The following is an 11607-nucleotide window of genomic DNA, read 5'->3' as shown; positions in this document are numbered from 1 at the left end:
AGGATTTCTAGTCAACGTAGTTGTAATTGTTGGAGTGACAAATGGATCGATGCAAGTATTCGGGCTATTAGATAAAAGAATATAAACATGCAGAAAGGCTCGCATGCAAACATTGTAGTTCTACTGTGATAATTAGATACGAATTCATTCTTCCCTGTTATTGTGTTTTCTCTACGTTTGACTGCCTGCATTAAGCTTGCACAATCTACATGAACAAAGTAGGCATATAGTTAGACAGTGATATGATCCTCGAGACGTCCTTGAGGTAGTAGTTTGCAACAACATAATTCACCCATATAAGGTAATATTTGTATAACTCAGCTGGCGGGTCATCCAGGCAAGTTGACCTATTTATAACCTAGCTGGCTGGTATACGCTTATGAAATTGTGGCAGTGTTTGTTTTAATTTGTTTATAGCAACAGGATTTAGTACATGGAAAGAAGAAACATACTTTGTGTATATTCAGGAATTTAAGATTTTGAGGAATTTATAGAAAATCTGTAAGTATCTTTCCTTTTCATATGATTATAAAACCGTGCAAATACATATTCATATTTCATGTGGTCACAACGGGTGACAGTTACTCAGTCGATGTATTTTGCGCGTATCAGTCTGACTACATACTTATTCTTTCATATCACCCGTGTTCTTCTCTAGTCAGTGTATGGAATATATGATAGCCAATTGAGGACAACATATTTAACATTCCAAGAAACTGAACTGTGTACATATGAACATTTTTCTAAACGCTGTTCGTTGCCGTCTACAACTACTAAGTAACCCAAGTGTGTGAATATACAGAAATTTGTGTCATCTGAGAAAAATATGTACAAGTAAAAAAAAAATTCTTTTCTTTGATACATAAACAATTTGGCTGCTCTCGGCCATCGTAGAAACATTACTGGAATTACATTAGTTTAGAATGTGTTTATTATCACGTATTGACACAAATATATAGAATGGATGAGTTCAGACTTGATACACAGATGCATAGAACCCTTGAGGTCAGACTTGATACAGACACATCTCATGGTTGAGGTCAGACTTGATATGGAACTATAAACTACTAATCGTTTTGGTAACAACTTAAGTGTAGGACGATAGTGATTCTATCACCACCATTATTATCACCAACACTGTTAGTATCATCATGACCATTATCCTCATCACCACCATTATCATCATCACCATTAGTATCATCATCACAATTATCGCCATCGTCACCATTATTATCAGCAGCGCCATTAGTATCATCATCACCACCATTATTATCATTACCATTAGTACCATCATCACCATTATCGTCATGACCACCATTATCATCATCACCACCATTAATATCATCATCGCCACCATTGTCATCATCGTCACCATTAGTATCATCATCACCATCATTATCACCACCACTACTATCACCGTTAGTAAAGGTGAACGTTGCCAGCACTGTTATGTCACTTTAACAAAGGCACTATTAACATCTTCCCGGGGTTAAACCCAACAACAACAACAACAACAGCAACAGCAACACCGCCATTAGTGGTAGAAGTTGGTGCTGTTGTTTTTCTGGTTATGCAAGTACTATGAAGAGAATGTAGGTGAAAAGTAAAATGGACGATTTAAAGTAAAGAAAAAAGTTTTATTTATTTGACTGACATGGATAGATGCAAGTACTCGGGTTACTAAAAACAACTCCGGTGGCCTAGTGGTTAGAGCATCCGCCTCGGATGCGGGATGTCGTGAGTTCGATCATACCAAAGACATCGTAGCGATATGACTGAAAAATTGTCAAAGTTACTTTAAATAATGATAATAATAATAATAGAGAATGTGGGTTAAAAATAATAATTAGATAAAAGCATATAAACATGCAGCAGCAGAGGGGGTGAACAGACCGACTTGTGGGGGGGGGGGGGCGTCAAAAACCCGAAATAAGGCTTCTAACTCAAATATTTTTCGAGCTGAATATTTGCTTGAAATAAATGATTGTCTAAACAAATTGAGGATTCTCCGGTTAATTAGACCATTTGTTTTCGTAAATTGCTTTCCTGATCTGAAAACTCGTGAAATTAAAATTACTATTACAAAAAAAATGAACCAACTTGAGGTCATCGCCCCCTCTGCTGCTATTAATTTATCCAAATATTTTATCAAGACCAATACGATATCTTGTTCTAGGATCGAGCAAATTTATTGTTATAAACCCATGCGGAGTAGTTTGCGCTCGTGAAAAGAAATTTCTGAATTAAATTATATCCATGTCACCGCTGCACCAGGTTTGATGAATATTTTGCAACGTATGTGTATCAACTCCATTAAACACAACTAAAATATTACAGTTATCTCTGATCACTTTTGGTATTTGTGTGTATCGTTGAGTAACATAAATAACATCGGTACTTTTATGTCTACCACGGGAAAAAATCCTAGCTGGGTTTGATTGTTTGTCCAGCATCACATCGTCGTATACAACTAAATTATTAATAAGTCCGTCTATGGAATCAGCTGATGGTGCTTCATCAATATCGGTTATAAACTCGATAACATCGTTATCCGCGTTTTCATCAAAATCCTTAAGTACATTATAACATCGTTGATCATCAACTGACGGGGCTACCAAATACAATTTATCCCATTTTAACCATCTCATTATAAGACTGAGTAACAACTGTGTCTTTCCACTTCCAGATGGTCATATTATTATCATTCTGATGGAATTTGGTAACGCAGGATGGTGCTTGACAGGTTCTTGTTTTCTTGTCGCTGAGAAATCAATTATATCCATGCTGTATAAAATATCTATGAATTTATATTGCTTACGTTGTAGATCTAAAACTCCAACTACTGATTTAGCTACGGTTATAACAAAAAATAAAAAATAGCGTATGGTGGAAAATGTTCTGTGTGCGGTAGAAAGAAATTTTCGTTTTTACCTAATAAGCGCGGTGGTGATATTGCTAATTTGATGTCAAAGTTTCCAGGTACTCCATGGGCTAAATACTTAGGAGAAAAACACCTACCAGGATATAATTATTGCGGTCCTGGTACTCGACTTGATATCAGGCTTGATGATCGGGATCAACCAAAAAACAGGCGAGAAACCAATAAACGCTATTGATCGAGCTTGTCATGAGCATGATGTCGCATATGAAAGCAATGATCTGCAACATAGGCATATTGCAGATGTGAAATTAATTCATGCGTTAAATGCTGTAAAAAATAAAAATATCAAAGAAAAATTAGCTAATTGGTTAGTAAAATCTGCGATGAAAGGTAAATTAGCACTGGGGGCTGATAATATATAAATGGAATCGATTTATTATTCACCAATTGGATACTGGAAGGGTAAAGCAGCAATTAGTAAACTCGCTGATGCAGCAGCGGTTAAACATTCTACTGCTAAAGCGTGGTTATCCAAACAGGCAATATGGCAAATTTATCTACCACGTCCAAAGCAAATTCGATTTGCTCATTTTAGTGTCAGTATTCCTAATGAAGTTCATCAAGCTGATATTCTGTTTGTACCACATGATACTGTACGTAGAAAAACGTACAAATACGCGCTAACTGTTGTTGATGTTGCAAGTAGATACAAAGATGCAGAACCGTTAACGACTAAAACAGCAACTGAGGTAGCCGATGCTTTTAAACGAATTTATCAACGAGGTGGTCTACGATGGCCACATCTGTTACAAGTTGATCCTGGCAAGGAATTTCTTGGTCCAGTATCATCGCTGATGAAACAACATAATACCAAAATACGACGAGGACATACTGCAATTCATCGTGATCAGGCAATTGTTGAACGATTTAATCGAACACTTGCTGAGCGGTTATTTGGATATCAGTACGCGAAGGAATTTATTCAGGATACGAGATCTTGTGAATGGGTGGCAAGATTACCAAGTGTGATAGCTGCATTAAATAATGAGATTACTCGAAAGACCAACATGAAACCTATTAATGCAATTACAAGCGCGCACATACCTACACAACAACGTGATTTTTCAGCACAACCATTATTAGGTAATATCACTGTTAGGTATTTATACGAGCCTGGTGAACTTGAAGGCGGTAAAAAAAGAGCAACTGATCCTATTTGGAGTGTTACCACACATAAGATATCCACCGTGACAAGATCCTCAGGTAGACCCGCAATCTACAGACTGGATTCAACTGCTCCTTAACGTGGATTTGTACGTGAACAATTACAGATAATTCCCGATAACACTCAATTACCACCCAAATCACTTAACTAGCGCCGCGACGTCGATAACATTCAAGGCAGGTCAACATGATATTTTCTCGTGTATGACCAAGATTGTTATTTTTTCTATCTATGGTAAATTGTCTTGGATCATTTTTCAGATACCGCCATAACATTATACAATTACAACTTGCACAATGATTATTCTGTTGTTGTTTCAGCATGCGAAGACATTTGATTGTGATTTTAAATGCAAAATGACCTTGAAGTACTTTATCAACAGGCATGGCAGAGATCTAAATGGGAAATTATTACTTTAATTATTTAAAAAAAATTCTACACATATACTTTTAAACGTGTCACAATTTAATACATATTACATCTGTCAGACCTTTTTTGCGCCAGTTTACACATTTTCTACATTTTGACTACATAATAGGTTTTGTCTTTGTTTTTGTTTCTTTTAGAAATTATTACAGTAAATTTACTTGTGTCATTCTTTTATTTGCATATTTAAAATGCACAGACTGTGTAAATGTGTTGTCCTATGTCCACATGTTAGAAATGCCTAGACATAGAATAGCATTGTTAGGAATGCCTAGACATAGGATAGCATTGTTAGGAATGCCTAGACATAGATTAGCATTGTTATGAATGCCTAGACATATAATAACATTGTTACAAATGCCTAGACAGAGAATAACATTGTTAGGAATGCCTAGACATAGAATAACATTGTTAGGAATGCCTAGGCATAGAATAACATTGTTAAGAATGCTTAGGCATAGGATAACATTGTTATAAATGCCTAGACACAGAATAATTTGTTAGGAATGTCTAGACATATAATAACATTGTTAGAAATGCCTGGGCATTGCATAACATTGTTAGCAATGACTAAACTTCATATTAAATTATTTTAGATAAAATTGCTTTTATGGACAGTATTGCAATCTTTTCAGAGTTTGTTTTAAATGTTGGTGTTATTAAAATGATTTCAAGCTTATGTTAAAAATGTGACACAAATATTTTGTAGCATTCTTGACTCTTTAAAAATGGTAATAGATGGTATGCATTTAGAGTTTGTTCAATGTTGCATAATCTTGCCATATTTTATAAACAAAGTTTAAAATCAGCTGTTGTAGTTTTAATTATCATGATTATAGCAGTTATGCTGGTGGCGGTATTCTAGTGAGAGAGAGAGAGAGAGAGGGGGGGGGGGAGAGAGTAGTGGAAGTAAATTGGAGTAGGAGTGGGGATATTCTAGACAGACTAGTGGAAAGAAATGGGAGCTATTAGTGGCGATATGAGAGAGAGAGAGAGAGAGAGAGAGAGAGAGAGCAAACAGACCAAACAAAAAAGGTTCCAAATGCCGAAATAAGCCTTCCTAAATAAAAAAAGATTAAAATGACGTAAATACCTTAAAATTAAAATAACTAACCACGTTGAGGATTCCCTCGAAGAGGTTAGTTGATTTTATTTTGTTGTTTTGTTTTCCTCTGACTGAAAACTCGTCAAGCGCGTGAATATATTACGAAACGAACCAACTTGAGGTCGCACCCTCTCTGCTGCTGTAATTAAATCATTATGTTATATCATAATATGGTTCATCCAGAATCTCACAAAGCTAGGTTAGCACGAGAACGACTAGAAGCAATTAAAAAATTTCTTTCTGTTAAAGACTCATTCAGAAAAAACTTACAGGCGCGGCAAGAAGCTCAAGTTGAATACGCAGAAGGTATAGAGCAGTTATTTAAACACGTCACAACAGATACTGAAAAAGTCGTAACGGCTATTAAGGAAGATCTTCTTCAAGTATCAAAACAGACAGATGAACAAACTGAAACAAAATTAGTAGCTAGAACCAAGAAAACAAAAAAGATTTTACGAGAACTTCCAACTGAAATAGCTGCAGCTCAACCTCCATCTGTCGATGAAGAAATACTTGAAGGTATTGGGAAAATTCGTACTGAAGTCGCCGCCGTGAAAAAAGAACTTGCACCTAAACGTAAACCAATAAGGGAAAATATTGAATTCATTGAACAATTTTACGAAGAGGTTATCGAGGATATTAAAAATACTGAAGAATATGATTTGCCTGAAAAAAATACTATTTGGTGTGTATAATAAAACTAAAATGTTAAAAACCGGTTATGAAACTGTAAGTAATGACAATTTTATTAAATGGGTATATCGTATATATTACAACAAAAAACAAGTCAGACGAAATGATTTTAAATTCAATGCACTTGGTAAAGAAATAAAAAGACTTGATAGAGAGCTTAATGAACAACAACCTCCTCGACCGCAGCAACAATTAGAACACCAACAATCGTCTTCACTGCAGCAAAAGTTGATGTTAGAACTTAAAAGGTCTGAAGAACTACTTAAAAAAGCAAAGATGGAAAGATCACCTTTAAGACTCTTTGAGAAAAGGGCGGAAACAACAAGTGAGGAAGAAGGAGCAACCGGAAGTGCTTTTACTGAAAGTGGTCTTGTTACTCTATGGCCTAACAATATTCTCGATGACGTACAACGGTTAGAAGTTCTCATAGTTGGAAAACGAGCTGGTAATAACTCACCAGAAATAATTAATGAAGCAACTGACATTTTTCGGCGATTATTTCAAGGTGGTATCACGGATATTATTATGTTTACCGAAAACTTATCGATGAACTTGTTGATGACTATCACAGTGACTAGTTGTCACGACGATTAGATAAATGGCAAGTAAAATAAGATGATCATATACAATAGTCAGCGTGGACCTGTAATGGTCAGAGCAGTAAACTCACGATTACCAACCTACAGAGGGATTTACGGAGATGGACTTGGTGATATTGTTCAGAGATTATTCAGAAGATTAGCTCCAAAAGTGTCACCTGCTGCAAAACAATTATCAATGAAGGCTATTGATGTTGTTCGTGAAAAAGCTCCTGGTGCAATCGTCAATGTTGCTGTTAAGGCGTATTCGGCAATCAAAGAAAGACTAGCACGATTAATTCGACGAAAACCACAACCAGTGAAGTTACCAAGCACTGAAGTTATGCCTGCAAATGTCACTAAAATAATAAATCAAGCTGCAAATCATAAATTGGCAGTGCTAGCGGATCAAAGACTCGGTGAATCGAGGGATAATATTTCAAGTTTAATAGCAGGAAGCGGAGTTTTCCGAAGGCGGTAATCCACGTGTTAGACGAAAATAGTTACAATAAAATGTTTAAGCGCATATCTAACACAGCATTTGACACGGAAGCACCGGTCCTTAAGGATGAGTCTGTACGTGATTATCAATTTTATTCTTATGACGCACAACTACCAAATCAGCGTGGAAGAATTGAACTGCAAGTTCATGATACAAGTAGATACTTTCTACCCGCTGAGTCTTTTACTGAGGTAGAAGGTGAAATCATAAGAACAAATGATGATGTATATGCAGATGAAGTACGAGTTGGATTTGTCAACAACGGCATCATGGCACTGTTTGATAGCGCCACCTATATGATTGATGGAAAAATATCGAGACAATGCAGAAAGATGTCGGCCTTGCTACAACAATAATAGGACTAGCAAGATACCCTGGTGATTATACAAAATCAGCAGGCCCCACAATGATGTTTATGAAAGACAATTCTAATTAGCCAGACAGCAGACCGTATAATATAAGACGGCCAAGAAATTTTGCCAATAACGCTGACGCTGATGTGTGGTCGGTGGTTCGTGATGGTAATCCAGAATTTAACCTAGGATTAGCAACACTTCGATCAATGTTGAAAGGACGTCGCAGAAATTTTTAATGTGCAATTCCATTATCACATATTTTTGAATTTTGCAGAAATGTTAGAAAAGTTATCTTTGGAGCTAAACGTACAGTTGCTCTTTTGAGAAAGGTTACCGACGACGATGCTATCTGGAGACCTGTTGATGATTCTGGTAAAGTAATACTAACAAAACTGTCGTTGTGGATGCTGGTAATGACTCCAGCGATCGCAGAAGAACGACTGTTATCTTTTATGAACACAGTTGGTAAATCAGTGCAGTCGTGGTTGACAACAACTAAAGATAGTATGCAATCTGACATTAACGGGCAATTTACATGGCACGTAGCATCACAGCAATGTTTCTGCACCGCGACACATATTTGTTGCTTTTCAGAATTATAATCGAGTAAACTCACAAACTCACACCCATATGAAATTTGACGGACTGGGTGTTACCGAGGTTTCTTTACGGATAAAAGGAAAACAAGAACCAACAGAAAACATACTACTGAAGTATGAACACAATCATGTAGCACGTGTGTATCATCGGTTAATGACATTTATGGGACGTGATCAAAATGTAGATGCCGGTTTACAGATCTCACAACATGATTTTATAAATCGATATCCAATCTATTACTTCTCGCTGAAACATCTTGCTTTATCCAAACAATCTGTCGTTGATATACACTTCAGAGCCAGTGTGAATAAAGGTGCTGTTGATAATTACAGAGCAATCGCGGTCATACTCAGTGACAAAGCAATGTTACTTGAAGGTGGTAGTGGTCGAATGAGAGTCGTTGATGCACCAGTGGAAAATCTTTAATCGTGTTATTTAAAAACACGAGTATTATCATAAAATGTCATATCGTCACGTTAGTGTTAATCTGAACAGATTAAAAAACTTCAGGATCAACCTGTAATAGTTATGGCCATCGTAGACCACCTCGTTGATAAATTCGTTCAAGCGCAGATACAACTTCAGCAGCTGTTTTAGTTGATAATGGTTCTGCCTCTTTATATCTACTTGCAACGTCAATGACAGTTAATGCATATTTGTACGTTATTTGACGTTTTCCAATTTTGATAGTATCGTGTGGTAAAAACAAAATATCTTCTTGGTGAACTTCATTAGGAACAAAAACATCGAAATATGCGTACTGAATTTTTTTCGGTGGTGGTAGATACATTTGCCATATTGCCTGTCGTGCTAACCACGCTGGCGGCAGAACGTGTGACATTTGCTGCATCGGCGAGTTTATTAATTGCTGCTCTACCTCTCCAGTATCCCCTTGGACTTTAATAAATTGATTCCATTTATAATAATTGATTAATTAATTACCAGCACCTAACGGCAGTTTACTTTTCATCGCCGATTTTACCAACCAATTAGCTAATGATTTTCTGATATTTATATTTTTATGGAATTTAACGAATGAATCAACTTCACATCTGCAATATGTCTATCTTGTAGGTTTTTATTTTTATAAGCCACATCATGAACGTGACATGCTTTATCACTATCATTTATGGGATATTCACCTTGTTTTGGTTGATCTTGATTGTCAAGCTTGATATCAAGTCGAGTACCAGGACCACAATAATTATATCCTGGTAGATGTTTTTCTCCAGGGTATTTAGCCCAGGGAGTGCCTGGGAATTTCGACATTAATGTAGCAATATCACCTCCGTCTTTACGTTGAATTCTGGGTAAAAACGAAAACTTCTTCCCGTTACATATTGCACATCTTCCACCGTATGCTATTCTTTTTTTTTTTTTTGTAACACTGGATAGATCATTAGTTGAAGTTTTAGCTCTGCATTGCAAACAATATAAATTCATATAATTAGATATAATATGGATATAATTGATTTCTCAGCGACAAAAAAGAAAGAAAACAAGAGCCAATTAAACATCATGTAGCGTTACCAAATTCAATCGGAATAATAATAATAGGACCACCTGGATCGGGGGGTAAGTCACTTGTGACTTAATCTGATAATGAGATGGTTAAAGTGGGATAAGTTGTATTTGGTTGCACCATCAGTTGATGATCAGAGATACTATGATGTACTTAAAGATTTTAATATCAACGCAAGATTATTGGATGAGCGCGGTGACAACGCCATTGAATTAAAAACTGATATTGATGAAGCGCCGTCCATTGATGAACTTGATGGACTTATAAATAATTTTGTTGTATACGATGATTTAATGCTGGACAAACAATCAAATCCAGCTAGGATTTTTTCTCGAGGCAGACATAAAAACACTGATGTCATTTATGTTCTTCAGCGATACACAAAAATACCAAAAGTTATCAGACATAACTGTAATATTTTAGTTGTGTTTAATGGAGTCGATACGCATACGTTGCGAAATATTCATCAAACTTGGTGTGGCGGCAACATAGATATAATTAAATTTAAAAACTTCGTTTCACGAGCACAGTCAAACCCACATGGATTTATAACAATAAATTTACATGATCCCAGAACAAGATATCGTGTGGGTCTTGATAAAATATTTGGTCAATAGCAGCAGAGAGGCGCGACCTCAAGTTGGTTCGTTTCGTAATATATTCACGCGCTTGACAAGTTTTCAGTCAGAGGAAAAAAAAAAAATGAACTAACCTCTTCGAGGGAATCCTCAACGTGGTTAGCTATTTTAATTTTAAGGTATTTACGTCATTTTAATCTTTTTATTAGGAAGGCTTATTTCGGCATTTAGAACCTTTTTTGCTTGGTCTGTTCGCCCTCTCTGCTGCTGAGAGAGAGAGAGAGAGAGAGAGAGAGAGAGAAATCGGGGATCGGAGCAGCAAAAGAAAAGTGGGTGTGATAGCTCTTGAAATATGCCTAAGAAAATGCTTGGGTATCATCATAGAACCCTCCACAGATAACGACGCATGTCTCTTGTATGCTTATTCAAAGATGACATAGTGACATTGTTGAAGGCGGCACTTTAATATAGAACATGTCATGTAACGAACACTGTCATTCATCATATGATCTTATATACAAGCTGGCATGTAATCATAGCACGTGATTGAAACACAGTTTAGGCCAGCATATGACTTGGGTCGATGTAGAACAGACTGAGATCAAAGATGTTTGAGAAGAGTCATCGATAGGGGAGGCTGTATATCAATAACACTCACTTAATTTAGTTTATCAGCTGCAGAGGTAACACTAGCGGTCTTTATGGAACGCCAGAGCTGTCTTAAGATGAGAATATTTATTATATGCTGTGCTTTTGTACTTATATGATGTGCAAACTTCTTTATATGCTGTGCTTTTGTACTTATACAATGTGCAAACTTCTTTATATGCTGTGCTTTTGTACTTATATAATGTGCAAACTTCATTATATGCTGTGCATTTATACTTATATGATGTGCAAACTTCATTATATGCTGTGCTTTTGTACTTATACAATGTGCAAACTTCTTTATATGCTGTGCTTTTGTACTTATGTAATGTGCAAACTTCATTATATGCTGTGCATTTATACTTATATGATGTGCAAACTTCATTATATGCTGTGCTTTTGTACTTATACAATGTGCAAACTTCTTTATATGCTGTGCTTTTGTACTTATACAATGTGCAAACTTCTTTATATGCTGTGCTTTTGTACTTAT

The 11607-nt window shown here is 36.1% G+C and overlaps 1 protein-coding gene across 6 annotated transcripts in view; it reads left to right on the top strand.

Moving 5' to 3' along the window:
- The first annotated feature begins 304 nt into the window (after positions 1-304).
- The window catches only part of LOC149786930 (uncharacterized), a 155159-nt gene continuing 143856 nt past the window's right edge, over positions 305-11607 (top strand). Inside the window, exon 1 of one of the 6 annotated variants that reach the window (XM_089977457.1) lies at positions 305-501. The gene's annotated coding sequence lies outside the window, so the exon portion shown is untranslated. The remainder of the gene's footprint in view (positions 502-11607) is intronic. The other 5 variants (XM_089977455.1, XM_089977458.1, XM_089977459.1 and 2 more) reach the window with 5 other exon arrangements.

Source organism: Sinohyriopsis cumingii, chromosome 12, assembly GCF_028554795.1.
Source record: "Sinohyriopsis cumingii isolate HCF-2022 chromosome 12, ASM2855479v2, whole genome shotgun sequence".
NCBI lineage: Eukaryota > Metazoa > Mollusca > Bivalvia > Unionida > Unionidae > Sinohyriopsis > Sinohyriopsis cumingii.
This window is presented reverse-complemented; position numbering and strand designations above follow the sequence as displayed.